Source organism: Musca domestica, unplaced genomic scaffold (assembly GCF_030504385.1).
Source record: "Musca domestica strain aabys unplaced genomic scaffold, Musca_domestica.polishedcontigs.V.1.1 90, whole genome shotgun sequence".
Taxonomy (NCBI): Eukaryota; Metazoa; Arthropoda; class Insecta; order Diptera; family Muscidae; genus Musca; species Musca domestica.
Genome location: NW_026712436.1, coordinates 2014759 through 2031854, shown reverse-complemented (window position 1 = coordinate 2031854; position 17096 = coordinate 2014759). Strand labels below are relative to the sequence as shown.

The window sequence follows — 17096 nt, the reverse complement described above, 5'->3', positions numbered from 1 at the left end:
TCTTTCTTTTGCGGTGTAAGTTCTTGCACTTTTTGGAATTTCAATGGCTTTACCCGAGTTCATTTTTCAATATATGCCAAATGGAATATTGCGATATGTTCAGCTCACGAACCATTTTTCGGCCATTGCGACGCGGGCTGCGATCCAGTCGCTTCTTCACTTTTCGAACTATTTCTGCTGATGTTGCTGTTTTCTTCCGTCCACTTCCTTGACGTCGGGCTACGCTACCAGTATCACGGTAACGAGCGATGGTACGCGACACAAAAGATTTATTCACATTTAAATGCTGGAGTGCTCTAACGATAGCCACTTATGGTTTTCCAGCCAAAATAAAGAAATTATACTATCACGAATAACTTTTTTCTGGAAAATGCTTTTGAACGCTTGTTAACAATATAATGAACAATTTTAACAGCTGTCGAACGAGTGGCTTAAAAATACCAGTTGTTTGCAGTTTTTTCATCTCACTCTGTAAAGAAGATTAATTTCCAGTAGAAGTAGGGGGCGGTCCCTCCTACTAACTATTACTCTCATCCTTTGTTTCCATATAAATATAAACCCTCATAAAACTTCACCTCCCATCTAAGGTGAATAACTTGTCTTTAATTATTTTCAACATCTCAGATACGATTATAATTTTTTGCGTGAGCATAATAATCGAAAAAATTTTTGGTTTTGAAAACACCTACTTAAAATACAAAGCTAAATTTAAATTTAGTTTAAGTGTTAAGAGACATTAACTTTTGTTTTGGTATTTACATGGGTGGTTTGCCTCTTGGGGTTAACTGAATGTGTCATTGAAAATATATACAATTCACATCACGAGTATTTGATTTTATTGAAGATATTCGCATGCATTCACTTTATTTGGTAAATGGTGAGGTGTCTGTCACCTTGGTGATGGCACCACACAAATAATGTGTAAATCTGCATAAGTATATTTATAGAAATCATATAAGTGTATGAGGTACAATGATTGACAAAAGTGTCTTTTAGTTGTGATGGTTAAAGACATTAAAATATTTAGAGGTGGATAAGAATGCTCTGAAGTACTAAAAATAATATTAAACATTTAAAACATTAAAAAACAATACCAATTATTCACAGCGATTTGGTAATCGTTAATCAATATTAATAAAAGAGAAAAGTAATTGACTGACTGACTAAACGATTCATCAACTCCCAGACGAAATGGCTGAGGCTAGAATCCTACAACTTTTACTCTTGGTCCAAAGAGGTCAGATAAGACCAGGTTCTGGAAAATGCATACTAGAACGGTACGAAAAGTATTTAGCGGTACTAAATAGGCTACTACTTGTATTTGAGGAAGAGGTAGAGCTAGAACTCTTAAAGTTGGAAACAGATGAAGTGTATGATAGATGTACGACAGGGTTTTTGGTAATTCGCACTATAATAAGTGTACGAGTGTATATATAAGTGTACTAAAATGTACTACATTTGGTAACATTTCGTATCATGTTAATGGTTAGAACTAAAAACTTCAAATTTAGAATGGGAATCAAGGTTGTGGAGTAGACGTAAGGAGGTAGTTTTGAAAGTGTATACTCATGTGTAGGAAAAGTACCAAACGGTACTAAATGTAGAACAATTTGCATATGGAGGAGCGGATGGAGCTGGAATCCTGAAATTTGAAATCAACGTTACTGGCTGAGTGTAATTGCATCCCAGTAATAATTTTTCAATATTTGCCGAACGGAATATTGCGATATGTTCAGATCACGAGCCATTTTTCGGCCACTGCGACGCGGTTTTCGATCAAATCGCTTCTTTACTTTTTGAACCATTTCTGCTGATGTTAATGTCTCCGTCAAATTCCTTGACGAGCGATGGTACGAGACACAAAAGATTTATTCACATTTAAATGCTGGAATGCTCTAACGATAGCCACTTATGGTTTTCCAGCCAAATATAAGGAAATTACACTATCACGCTTGAATTCCATCACGAATAACTTTTTTTCTGGAAAATTCTCACCAAAATGCTTTTGAACGCTTGAAAACAATATAATGAGCTGTCACTAGAATTTTTTAATAGCTGTCGGACGAGTGGCTTAGAAATGGCAGCAGTCTGAAGTTGGTTGCAGTTTTTTATCCTACCCTGTAATTTATTATTACACATATTGAGACAAATATTGAGCTTGTGTAGAGGAGGTACCAAAAAGCGTGGGCCGAAATATTGGGATGTAAATATTTAAGAATACTCGGACACTTTATCCAATTTTTATATGACTTTTTGTGGGGAAGGTACCAGTAGAATTGAGCCAATTTAGCCCATCTCTGAACTCGATATAAGTTTCATAGAAATATAATGAAATACTAAATTCAAACTACGAATGTCCTGAGTGGGATTTCGTCTAAAGAGCCCTTGAGGATTGGTTTCGTCAGAGTTAATTTTTCACCAATTCCACAGGAATATTAACAATTTTGTAAACCACTTAAGAAGTCTTCACTAGGAAATATCTGTTAGACCTTTACCGGCTTATATTGTTTATCTATTAATTTTTATTAATTAATCAAGTAATTTTAATTAATTTTCATAATTGTAGTTCCTTCTTGTGTCCCTTTGCACTTATAAAAATATGAATATCACAAGGAAATATAATTACAATATATTGTCAATATTCTCTGCATTGCTTCCTTGCCATTCATCTTATTATCGAACATAGAAAAGGAAATTAGAATAGTTATAACGATATCAAGATACTATTACTACAACAGAAAATAATTCGATAATTTTCTAAATGGATATTGGAGGCAAAAACAATAAAGAGCATTCTGATTGCCAACAAAAACAAATGGTATTGTTTTCCTTTTGTAGATTAGATTTACGGGAGGACACAAAAATAAAACGTTTTCTTAAATATTCGAATGTGAATGTGTCCAAGTAATGTGTGTAGAATTTAATTTTACTTTATCTATAGATAGCAATTTTAAATAAGAAAAAAAATAAGGACAACAATTAAAATACAGAACATTAAATTTTACTCAACTCAAGGTTTTAATGACTGTAGTGAAAATGTATTTTAAAAAAGTGTGGTCCATGGAAGTCCAATTAATAACTAAACTCTTCTCCAGACCCCTGCACATGTGGAAATCTGTTATCAAGACGAATTTTGTCAACAGTGAAACTGTGGATTTCTTGGATCAATATACAAAAGCTTCAAATATTTAGTCGTACAACTAAAAGATATACAGGGTAAGATAAAAAACTGCAACCAACTTCAGACTGCTGTCATTTCGAAGCCACTCGTTCGACAGCTGTTAAAATTATTCCAGTGACAGCTCATTATATTGTTTACAAGCGTAAAAAAGCATTTTGGTGAGGATTTTCTAAAAAAAAATGTTTTTCGTGATTGAATTGAAGCGTGATAGTATGATTTCTTTATATTTGTCTGGAAAACCGCAAGTGGCTATCGTTACAGCACTCCAGCATTTAAATGTGAATAAATAATTTGTGTCTCGTACCATCGCTCGTCACCGTGATATTGGTTGCGTACCACGACGTCAAGGAAGTGGACGGAAGAAAACATCAACATCAGCAGAAATGGTTCGAAAAGTAAAGAAGCGACTTGCGGTCACTGCGACGCGTGTTTCGATCAAGTCGCTTCTTTACTTTTCGAACCAGTTCTGCTGATGTTGATGTTTTCTTCCGACCACTTCCTTGACGTCGTGGTACGCGACCAATATTATACCGTCAACTCAGCTTGACGTTTACCCCTTTCCTAATTGATTTCATTTTCAAATTGTAACTTCATTTCAAACTCTATAAAAAATCTTAATTATGTTCCCATATTAAAGGAGAAAAAAACTAAAAAAATCATTTAAAAATGTTTAAGTATTCTCTCCTCAAACACTGCCCTTATAAGTAGGGTTTATAGTTCTACGTTGGCAGCATTTTAGTTTTTTTTTTATAATATATCTTAAAATTTCGCTCAGGTCCTTGCAATTCTGCAAACACCGTCAATTAAATCTTATTTTTCGTCGTATTCTCTTGCCATAGTTAGTATGTCAAGATTGTTGTTTTTTCTTCTCTGTCAAGAGGAACTAATTTTATAAATGACAGAAACGACGAGAATGGGTGGCTGTGAAAGTGCGGGGAAGCGACACAGATGGATTTAGGTTGTACTAATATTGTTGTTTTAAGAAAATTAACTTAAACATCGTGTTCGTGAGGGAGATTTATGTAATGTGAATTTTTTATAGGAAAACTCAGTAGATTACGAGGGTATAATTCAAAAAAAAAAAAAAAAGAAACAGAGAACACGTTTGAACTTTAACATCCGAAAGTAAACTAAATACCGAGGGCAAGTTCTCTCCTTTTCGACATTTTTGAGAAATTTTCGGATTAAAATTTCTTGGAATCTGTTGATTTTGGGTATATACTGTCACTGGCAATATTACAGAAAACAGAACAAAGATTATTTTGGTCAGAAAATTTAACCCTCACGTGAGTCAACAAAGAAAGGGGTCTTCTTTGTTCTTTTTTTAACGTAGGCACAGACTGTCTAAATATTCTACAAACAAGATTCTACTATAGGCCCTAGAAGATACCAAGAGTACGTAAACGCCAGGAATTCATATATTAAAAAAAACACATTTTAGGGTTAAAACCGTACTTTTTGTGCAAAATTTTCGAGCACACCATCATTTTAAAGGATTAACGTCTAAGACAAAAATATTTTTCACAGAATTTTACTTTAAGTCAATAAGGAAAAGAAATTTATATTTTCATTGTATATCAAGAAAAAAATTGGCCACATTGACCAAAAAAAAAAAAAAAAAACAAATTGATTATTTCATCAATTTTTTACTACCTTTTTCGAGTTGACAATAGCAAAAAAAATTTCTTAATAAAAAAGCTTGCTTATTTCTAAACAAATAAGCAAATGCTATAGGCCCGAACATGTAATATCCTACAACACATAAATATGTTGAAAGCCCCCTTATGTCAAAATCCATTTTGGAAGATATCGTTTTTCAAATTATGTCATGGAGCCCTGCCCTTTTGTCCAATATTTACGCACTCCATCGGGTTGTTAGGTATTCAAAGCATTTTCCCACGATGGTTTTGGTCCATTTTACAGCTAAATATAATACAATGGTAATCCAAAATGCTTGACTTCTCATGCAAAATGTTCGCGATAATATTCGGCATTTATTCTGATGCGACGGTCGATTAATACGAGCGGAGAGCGACAATCGGCTGTTATGGCGGCCCACACCATCACCATGGCCGGCGCTTGAGTTTTGGTGGCCAACCAAAAGTGCACATTTTCAGCTGACCTCCTTGGCAAGTAAACACGATTATTTTGTTTGTTTACAAACTTCTGGACAACGAATGTTTTCTCATCGGAGAAAACCAAATTCAGCTGTTCACCACTTTCGGCCAAGCGACTCTTTGATTTTTTTTATTTCTGTTGCAATGTAAGTTTTTGCACTTTTTGGAATTTCAATGGCTTTTCCCCTGAGCTCATTATTCAATATTTGCCGAATGGCCATTGCGACGCGGGTATCGATCGCTTCCTTACTTGTCGAACCATTTCTGCTGATGTTGCTGTTTTCTTCCATCTCCGTCCACTTTCTTGACGTCGGGCTACGCTACCAGAATCAAGGTAACGAGCGATGGTACGAGACACAAAAGATTTATTCACATTTAAATGCTGGAGTGCTCTAACGATAGCCACTTGAGGTTTTCCAGCCAAATATAAAGAAATCACACTATAACACTTGAATTCCGTCACGAATAACTTTTTTTATGGAAAACTCTCACCAAAATGCTTTTGTACGCTTCTAATATAATGAGCTGTCACTGGAATAATTTTAATAACAGCTGTCAGACGAGTGGTTTTGAAATACCTGCAGTCTGAAGTTGGTTGCAGTTTTTTCATCTCACCCTGTACATCCCCATAGCAATAATATTTGTTGCGAGAGGTTACACAGGAAAGAAAAAGTACCACAGAAAAATTTGGTGGAAATCGTTCGAGGTTAATATGTAACTCCCATATGTTAGTTCCATCCGAATTCAAAATCAGTTCTAACATAGTATTGTCCTTATAGGTCAACATTTTACATTAGCACCTACATAACGGTACCTTCGGATATTAGGTATTTTGGCGATTTAAGCCACATTTTCTAACGGTTTAATGAATTAAAATTAATTTCCGAAATTATAATATAGTCTTTTGATTCAAAAAAATAGGAACTTATGATCTCAAAATTAAAAAAAAAAAAATGTATTTTTTGTCCCATGTCAAAGAAAACCTTAGACAGAAAATTATGTAGATAGGTCCACAGCTTCCTACAATCCTACCCATATAACGGTGCCTGCCGATAATTGGATTTTTGATGATTTTATTGAAAATCAGATTTTTGTATTGTATTCAGATATATTGTTAGTATTTTCCGCGCTTTTTATACCCTCCACCATACTATGTAGGGTATATTAACTTTGTCATTCCGTTTGTAACTCCTCGAAATACTCATGTCAGACCCAACAAAGTATATATATTCTTGATCAGCGTAAAATTCTAAGTCGATTTAGCGATGTCCGTCTGTCTGCCTGTCCGTCTGTCTGTTGTAATCACGCTATCTTTCCAATAAATTGAGATAGATGGCTAAAATTTTGCACACATGTTTATTTTACCAGTAGGCAGGTTAAGTTCGTAAATGGGCCATGTAGGTTCACGTTTTCATATAGCCCCCATATAACGGTACCTCCCGATATTCGGTATTTTAATGATTTTAGCGACATTATTCACCGGAATTGTTTCAAATTTGGTATTTGAAGTTCGAAATGGATACTACACCCTAAGACAGAAAAATGTCTGTGCAGGTCCACGTCTTCGTATAGACCCCATATAACGGTACCTCCCTATATTCGGTATTTGGTATTTGAAGTTCGAAATGAATACTACACCTTAAGACAGAAAATTGTTTGTGCAGGTCCACGTCTTCCTACAGCCCCCATATAAAGGTACCTCCTAGTATTCGGTTTTTTAAGATGATTTTAGCGACATTATTCACCAGAGTTGTTTCAAATTTGGAGATCGTTATGAGAACTACAATCTGTGACAGAAAATTGTCTATGTAGGTCCAGGCCTTCGTATATGTCCCATATATCAGTATTTTGATATATACATATATCGGTATTTTGACGATTTTAGGTACAATACTCATCGAAATTGTTTGAGATGTGGTATTTGAAGTTCGTAATGAATGCTGCAGCCTGTGACAGATAATTGTCTATGCAGGTGCAGGTCTTTGCACAGCTCCGATATAACGGTACCTCCCTATATGCGATATTTTGACGATTTTAGCTACATTATTCACCGTTTATTTCAAGTTTCGAATTTGAATATGGTAATGGCTTATGACAAACAATGCCTATGTAGGTCCACGTCGTATAGACCCCAATAGACGGCTATATTTGGTATTTTTAAAATTTTAACAAAATTTTTTAAGAATTTTATTTTTTGAAAATTTTTAAATTCGTTCCAAAAGATGGAGGGTCCGGCCGAAATTACTGCTTTTTAACTTGTTATGACTTTGAAAAAATTTTATTTTAGAAACAACGGATATATTTCCTAGATTTTCCATTTTAATTGCATATGTTTTTGCTTCTCGGAATTTATATTTAACGAGGGGAATATAAAATGATAAATTACTGTTGAATATTTGCTAAAATTTTTGAAATTCAATCTTCAAATATATCTATTACTACCATACACCGCACAAAAAATTGTGCTGGGTAATAGACTTGCGAAAAACAGCGAAAGTGAAAAACTCTAAGCTATGTCAAGTGAAAGTTTACGTACATGAACTGAAAACAAAGAATGCGAGAACAATAACAAAACACAAAAGGAAAAGTTAAGCAGAAAGTGTAGAGAGAAATGTTACAATTAGACACCACGTGAAATTCGTGTCAGTGTTTCAATACATTCAAATGTATACAAATGTGTATGAATGCCTTCAAACAGCTGATTTCGATTACTTAGTCGGAAGGGCAACAGATAAAGAAACAAAACATTTTACCACATACATGCGTAAACACTTTGCAATCCACATTACAGGCAACACAGTTTAGGGTAAGTCCTGGTGTAAATACGGCGAAGGATTAACATTGCTCGGTATATGTTAAATGAAATTCCAATGTTATGTTAGTAACAGAAAAAATATATGTAATTATAGAAAAGTAAACGTCACGTAAATGCTACGCAATAAAACTTTGAATAGAACAAATTATCGAATTAAAAATGATATTCTTAAATGAAAAAGTTACAACTTTGTAGGAAATTCGGCTTTAAACATTACAAATTCCTAACATCAATGGGAATTGGCAGAACGGTATTTTTTCCATATCGCTTAAAAGAAAATTATTTGGGAATCATATATCAAAGGTTTATTTATCTACATAAAAAATAAAATATGACTTACAGATCGCCTTATCAGTTCCCAGACAAACGAGTTAGATCTAGAGTTTTGGAATTTGGCATGTAGGTAGATCTTGGTGAGTGATGATTGGAATTTGTGGAAATGCATACAAAAAGGTGCTAAAAAAACAGCAAGGTATCATTTTGTCAGTTAGGTTAGGATCAGCATAAATTCCTATTTTTTAGAAACACAAGTAAAAAAGTATGAAGATCGACCGGAACGAACCTTTCATAACATCCACTACTTGGAAATTATCGCTTTTTTATACCCTACACCACAATGTGGTCAGTGTATTATGTCATTGTGCATTTGTTTGTAACAGGCAAAAGGTCTATAGTTCCTTTTTATGATCGGCATACAATCACATTCTGAGTCAATGTATGCATGCCGTCCGTCCATCTGCCCGTGTATTTTTGTAAACAAAGAACAGGTCACATTTATTGCCCGATCCTGATGAAATTTTGTACACATTATTTGTTTGACCCAAGGACGAACCGTATTGAAATTCGTCCGATTTGCCTCTTATTGTGCACTAAACGTTACATATCAGACTAAATTGTAGGAATTTTGCACATGCGACCAAATTAGGCCTGAAAATAAGTATGCCGAATTTAATCGAAATCGGTTCAGATATAGTTATAGCTCCCATATATATTGTTCATCCGATTTGTTAATTTTGTCCTCTGCTGCCGTAATATGCACTCTGTAACAACGATACTTGATGAAATATATCAATTACAGCTCAGAAATACCTTTGCTAAATTTTTATCGAGATCGGTCCAGATTTGGATATAGCTCAAATGTATATCTTCGTATTTGCTTTTTATTGTGGACCAAACGTATAATATTAGCTCAAATGGGATGAAATTTGGCTCTTGCGACCATATTGATGCTAGAAACAAGTATGTCAAATTTGGTGAAAATCGGTTCAGATATAGCTATAGCTAATATGTATAATGTTCATTCAATTTATTATATGTTTTCTCCACAGCCACAGGGGAAATATACGACAGAAATACCTTTGCCAAATTTTATCGAGATCGGTTCAGATTTGGATATAGCTCCCACATATATCTTTATCCGATTTCAAATTAATTGTGCACCAAATTTAATACAAGCCCTTAGACGCAAATGCCACGCAAATTTAGTAGAAATCGAATCAGAGGAGTATATTCCTCTCATATATTAGTTCCTTTAAATCATAACTATAATCATAGATGGTATGATTTAATTCTCACAAATTCCTCTTAAAAACTTTTATTTGTTATGTGAAGCTCTACTAAAAAAGCAAAGTGGTGTAGGGTATCATAAAGTATGTAGCAAAAATAATATAAAAGCAATGTGATGTTATATGAGGGCTATATAAAAACCTGAGGATGTATACATAATTTCCTAGCAGAAGAAATGATACCCATTATGAGGTTCAAATACCAAAAATCAATCAATCAATTAAAGAAGTATTGCAAACTTCACTTACCAGTTTCGAAAAAAATTCGTTGAAAAATATGTAAAAAAATTATTTAAATACGAAATACCCCATTTTAAATTCGTCCAAAATATCAATAAAAAATATAATCGTTATCTTGGCAACTTACCCTGCAAAAATTATTAAATTTACCATATATATTATTCGGTTATATTTACTTTACATTTACGTTTCACTATTTCGTTGTTGATAGGAACAGTGTATTCAATGTTAAGTTAACAGTACGTTGTATTAATGTTATGATTCTAAGAGAAAATCATATAGACTAGAAAGTTAAGTGCCCTTGATTATGGGTAATCTGGAATCATTATGAGATATTTCGTTGATGATAAGGGAAGTATGTCATTCAATTCTGTTCTAAGAGGCAATTCGTTGTTAAACCGTGTGTCACATGCGCTTCGATTAGCTTCCCGCCATTATGAGAAAGAATTTTCACACACACACACCAAAAGCAAAGAAAACAGGGAGTAGGAAAAAGCAAGGAAAAATAATAACAGTAGGTCAGTCGATTTGTTTTTGTATCAGGTACACAAAATGACAACAAACCATGTATTAAAATACTAATCAATAAGTAAATAAATAACGCTCATTCAAGCACTACCTTAAGCACCTAAATGAAAATAGGGTGTAAGAGATTATACTAATAATATATGTATATAATAATTAAGTAGTGGTGATGAATAGCTTGCAATTTTATTTCATACAAATGTAGTCTATATGTCTGCATAGACTATAAAACAATTGTCATGGTCAAATATATATTCGTTATCAATATTTGTAAACGAAATCATATAAATTATTATTTAAAGTAGGGAGTAATCCAAACCTAGATACCACACTTGAAACAACAACATAGATTGAATGCATATGTACTTTTACCTGGTAACTAGGCTTCGACGCTGGACGATATAATTCATACGAGTCGAAATAGTAGGATGCGCGAAATTCACCATTTTCTAATTTTTTGAGGCTAGTAATTCAAATATTTTGAATAATTTGTGCAAGAGGTACTTCAACGCTTTCTAGGATGGCTATTGTACATATTTGCCTCTGACTTAAAAAATTTTTCATTGAGTTCTTTTGCCCCCCAAAGTTTGGCTTTAAACGTGTGTTTTAACAAGTTAAAAAGAATCGGTCAGTTTTACCGACAGGTGTATACCCTCAGTCAATATTTGATTGGTTAAATATATTTTGACTTCTGTTATGATTATTCAAATTACTGACCTCCTATGGAGTAGATTCCGAAGAAAAGGACCAATATTGTCCATTTCGTTCGTTCGTTTCGTTGTATGAGATATGTGAATATTTTCATAAAATGTTAAAATGTGCGTGAGGTATCAGATATAGTCGACCGAAGTATTCCATGTTCATCCCTCACCTAATACAAATAACAATATTAGAATGGGCAATATTACAAGAAAATCGAATATTTTTATTCAAATTTATGCTAAATCATTAATTCCATATTCATCTCAGGTTGAGAGAAGTAGCAAGTTGTAAAGAACGCCGACTTTTTTCGCAATTTATGACAGACAAAAGTATTGAAAATTGTGACCCTTTGTGGGTGAGGTACCAGAAGGGGTTCGCAGATATATGTTATCTTCACATTGTCTGATCTATACCATCTTTATAACAGAACTCATGTTGATGGGAAAATTGAGATGTACCAAGTCTGGAATGGAATCGGATGTTAATTTTGCTTTAAGCCTTTGTGGGGGTGGTACCAGAAGGAGTGGACCGATATATCCCTTCTTCACAACAGATCTTTTGTTAGTGGAAATAATGGGATGTGTGAAATATAAAGAAAACCTGATGATTATTTCGCATTTTATGACCTTCATGGATATTCAAAATTTTTACCCTTTGTAGGGGGTACCAGAAGAGATGGTCCGATCTCTACCGTACATTTTATAAGAGTTATAATTATTCAAAATTTCGACCCTTTTTGGGGGAGGTACTTGATGGAGTGGACCGATATTGTTCATTGTCGTACCTAACCTAGCACTGATGAAAATAATAGAATTTGCAAAGTTGTGCAATAAAATATTTTCTTTGAAAATATTGACATTTTGTGGGGGAGCTACCAGAAGGAGTGGACCGACATCGCCCATCTCCGAACTCGGTCTAAGTTTGACAAAAATATTACGATGTACCACGTTTGGATCAAATCGGATACTCCCTTCGAGAGTTATCGTGCGCACCATCCAGCCAGGCAGACATGCGGACGGACATCGCTAGATCGACTCCAAAAGTCCTGAAACGGATTTGGTCCAAAGAGACCTAAGGTCTAAAACCCTTTCTCGACTAGGCACGTTTTGACGTTTAAATGATATATAGGGTATATAGCCATATGACTGAGGGTATAAAAATTAAGAACATTATTTTGCACAAGGGGACCAACATTTGCCACCTGCCCCTTTGAAAAAAACTTTGTGTGTTAACCCTACTAACTCGACCGACCCATCCATCAAACTACACACGCAAGATAATTTATTATAAATTTCCCCTAGATTAATGGATAGGAGTGTGAGTGGGTGCTGTGGTATAGGATGATGGGAATCAGTCAGCTGTTGTAATTGTTTTCACTTGATTTACTTTGCCGTAGGCGATGTCTCTCACCTTGTCACAAAATAAATCTCTTTAAAAACAAAACAAGCAAATTATGAATGACTTACCATATTGTGGAATGTATGTTAGACTCTCTTCGAATGCGTTCTCTTCAAAAGTATGAATCTCTTAAAGGCAAACTTTGTTTAACCAAGCTAAATATTTTAAAAGAGGAACTCATCAATAAACCGTCCACATCCCCATTCTCATACAAACCTTAAATGTTGTTGATGGCATCCGTCTGTGGGCTCTCTGGCCTAATGTAGTTTGTGGCACCCACATTAAGAGCGCTCTTGATTCTGTGGCATGGCTGAGACTTGTTATTTTCCCAACCTTTCGTTTTTTTCTTCGCTTAACTGTTGTTGATGTGTTGTTTTTGCCCTAGACAATATTTTTTGGCAAACACTAAAAGCCACAGTAAGCGGCTAAAAGCCACAGCGAGTGAACGTGTTTGCAATGCGTGAGCGGCAATATCCCAAACGCCAATGGGAATGTAAAACAAATCAAAGTGAATCTCACGATTGTTCATTAAAAAATTTTAGAAAATTTAATAAAGAATTAAAAAATATATATTTCAAAAGTGAAACTGTCAATTGAAAATACCTTTAAGAAAAACATATATGTTCTGTTCCAGCAAGAATCATTATTTTTTTTTAATTAAATTGAAAAAGTTTACAATTTTTTTTGTTGGCTCGGAAACACGCTAATGAAATTTCCCCCATTAAAAAATATTATTGAAAAAATATGTTCCATAATTTATTTTTTAACAAAGTCGTTATATTTTTCTTTAAACCCCAGTGCCAAAAGTGGTTGTGACATACGTTTTTGAGGGGAAGTAAAAGTTAATAAAAATTCACTTTGATCCTCTTTGTGTTTACCCGGTTGCCATGTACTTAATCTGAAAATACGATGATGGTCGAATAATGGGATTTTGATGTCCATAGCCGCCAAACAAACAACGCAGAACAAGAACAAAAAGCAAAAACAAAACCAAAACTCGTAAACAATAGTAACCGGATGAAAAGCATAACCCTTGGAATAATGGAACTGTAATGCCACAACAATAACAAGGATTATTCGAAAATTCTCATCTGTTTTAGTGCTTATATCTGATTAAGGTAAATCTTTGGATTTTTTTTATGATTTGCAATGTTCTGGGCCATGTTGGGCGGGCTTAGCAACTCACATATTTTTATGACAAACATCTAGAGAAGAGCACCCTGCTGCTTTGCAAAACATTTGCGAATGTAACTACTTTTGCTTGGCAAACTTGTTCCTCTACTTTTTAACATTTTGTTCAAGGCCAGTCGTAATTAGTCCAATCTAATTGCGGGAAACCCTTTTTGCTGGAATCCTTTGTAATGAAAAAAAGAAAGAACAACAATGTAAGATGCTATAATTGTCTGCAGCATTTCGCAAGGATGTCGTGTGGAATATTTTGCGCATTTTATAGAATTCATCGTATGGGGAAATTCGCAAAGGGAAAACGGTTTAAGTATCTAAGTATATTACCATGTTATATATGGGGTAATTTATGAAATTACAATTTTTAAAAGGGATGTTCGACAAATTTATAAGTTCTTATTATCACAAAATAAATTCTACAGAAAATTCCATTTCACCAAAATAATATTATTTATACAAGTCATATGCTACTGTTTGTCGGAAGTGGTATTTTTGCTAATTCCTCACTACCATGGGATTCCTGTATCGTACTCAAATAACACTTCGACAAGATTTGAGCAGTAAACAAATGACCAACGTTGTGCGGGGCCGATAGTTGTATACCCAAGACCAGTTTGCATATTTATCACACCAAATGTATGATTATATTAGAGAAATATGATCAGCCATGACCTTTTATGAATACGTCAATGTGTTTAATATTTCGAATTCTAAGCGTATGAGTGACTTCATAAATTTAATATATTTAATGTAACTCATACGCAGAGTTTTCATACAAACGAGAGAAGTCCAGAGAACTAGAAAGGGAACTTGTTCGTTCGAGCGAGCTTTTAATTCCCTCCACCATTTTGAAGGAACTTAAACATTTTCCAAAATAAATCTATCGAAAAATACCACTCAAAAAAGACCGTTATACGGTGGCTATATGAAGAAGTGGTCATGCATTTGCCGCAATCAAACTTATAATAAAAATATAATCTGTTAAAAATTCTGTTTAAGTCTTAAAAATACAGAATATAGGGAGTTATCATTATTTTGGTGTCAAAACGAAAAAAATTAAAAATTGCTAAATTTGCAATTGCTGTACAGGCCAAAATTATAGACAAATTGACGAAATTACGCATAGGGTTAGAGTTAAGGACTGGGCAGAAGTCTACCAATTTGGACGGTCATCGGATAATATTTAAAGAATGAAATAAGGGTCTAAGTACATAAGAAGCTTGTAGTCATGGCTAGGCGTATTTTGTAACATTTCATAAAGGGATTACAGAACCGCACTAAAATCCTGCCTTCGTTTTCCATTATAATTTGACATTAATATGCCTAGCCATGACTTCAAGCTTGTTATGTACTTGCACCTTAAGTCATAACTTTTGTCCAATAAACAGGGAATATCTTTAATCCCGGCGAAATCACAAATACTTGTTAAGATCACCTTTGAACATTGATGATGAAACTGCAACAAAGTCAAACGCCATGATTTCTAATTTTTATATTTAAAGAATAAAAGCAAAAAATGTCGGAAATAGCATAAAATTTTAGATTTGTTCGAATTGATCACCTTTGGCATGAATTATGGCCTTCAAACGGCCAATGAAACCGTCACAAGCTGCCGAATGTTGCTCTGCGGTATTTTGGCCCATTCTCAGCGAAGGGCTTGATTGAGATGATCGACACTTTCTAAAATTCTACAGACACAGTAGTCCAACGGATTGGTATCCGGAGATTTTGGTGGTCAATGTGAGCTGATAATGAAGCGAAGAACCTCATTTTGTGCTGAGTGCGTCGGGCTACGCTACCAGTATCACAGTAACGAGCGATGGTACGAGACACAAAAGATTTATTCACATATAAATGCTGGAGTGCTCTAACGATAGCCACTTGTGGTTTTCCAGCCAAATATTAAGAAATCACCACGAATAACTTTTTTTCTTGAAAATTCTCATCAAAAAAGCTTTTGAACGCTTGTAAACAATATAATGAGCTGTTTCTGGAATAATTTTAATGACAGCAGTCTGAAGTTGGTTGCAGTTTTTTCATCTCAAGAATAACGATATTCTATATTATTACGGCTGTGGAGGACAAATTCAAAAAAATCGGATGAACAATATATATGGGAGCTATAGCTATATCTGAACCGATTTTCACCAAATTTGACGTGCTTGTGCTAGAACCCAATATGGTCATATGCGCCAAATTCCATCTCATTTGAGTAAATATTACAAATCTGAACAGATCTCGATAATATTTAGCTAAAGTATTTCTGAGCTGTATTTGATATATTTCCCCAAATAACTTTGTTAAGGAGTTCATATTACCGCTGCCAAGAACTAAAATAACAAATCGGATGAACAATATATATGTGAGCTATAGCTATTTTTGAACCGATTTAGATAAAATTTGGCATACTCTTTTCGGGCCTTATTTGGTCGCCTGTGCAAAATTCCATACTATTTGGGCCGATATTACACTTTTGGTGCACAATAAAAGGCAACTCGGACGAAGATATATATGGGAGCTATATCTAAATTTTGACCGACAATCTCCAATTTCAATAGGGTTCATAATATTCCATTCGGCAAATATTCAAAAATGAGCTAGGCCTAAACCCATTGAAATTCCAATAAGTGCATAAAGTGCACTTACATCACAACAGAAAGAAAATAGAGTCAAAAGAGCCAAAGAGTTGCTTCGCTTGGCCGAACAGCCGATGGTCGCTCTCCGCTCGTACTAATCGACCGTGGCATCAGAATAAATGCCGAATATTATCACGAAAATATTCTGAAGAGTGTATTAAAGCCTTGGCCGCAGACGTTGGACATTCCAATAGGACTCAGCACCATCGCACTCAGGACGCGCTGAGAATGGTTACAAAATGAGGCTCCTCGCTTTATTTCCAGCGCACAAGAAAGGCGCACGCGCCACCCAAGAATGCCCAATATTTACGCACTCACACAAAATTTGTGGTCCATTTTACAACTTAATATAATCCAATGGTCATCCGAAATGCTAGACAATTCTCTGTCCTTAACTCTCTTCTTATGAAAATTTCCGTGGCGATTTGTTTTCAATTGTGACCTGTAAAGCGACTACAAATCAGGAAAATTTGAATTTTTTTGGACCATTTGAATCCCTAAATGTTCATCTCCAAAAACAATAAGCTTTAATTCTGACCCTAACCCTATCCCCTTACCAAATTTCGTGAGGATCGGACGCTAATTGTCATCTGTGTAAAAAAAAACTTCAGAAAATGGACAATTCAAAATTGGCAATTGAAAAAATCGCATGCAATATTAAATATGATAAAAAAATAACAAAATTTTTTTACTTTTTTATTATCACATTTTTGCGCGATTTTCTTAAATTTT

The 17096-nt window shown here is 34.4% G+C and overlaps 1 protein-coding gene across 1 annotated transcript in view; it reads left to right on the top strand.

Annotated features, from left to right (window-relative positions):
- The first annotated feature begins 13321 nt into the window (after positions 1 to 13321).
- LOC101890825 (G-protein coupled receptor dmsr-1-like) overlaps positions 13322 to 17096 on the top strand; it is a 102970-nt gene continuing 99195 nt past the window's right edge. The window contains exon 1 of the mRNA XM_059131926.1: positions 13322 to 13661. The gene's annotated coding sequence lies outside the window, so the exon portion shown is untranslated. The remainder of the gene's footprint in view (positions 13662 to 17096) is intronic.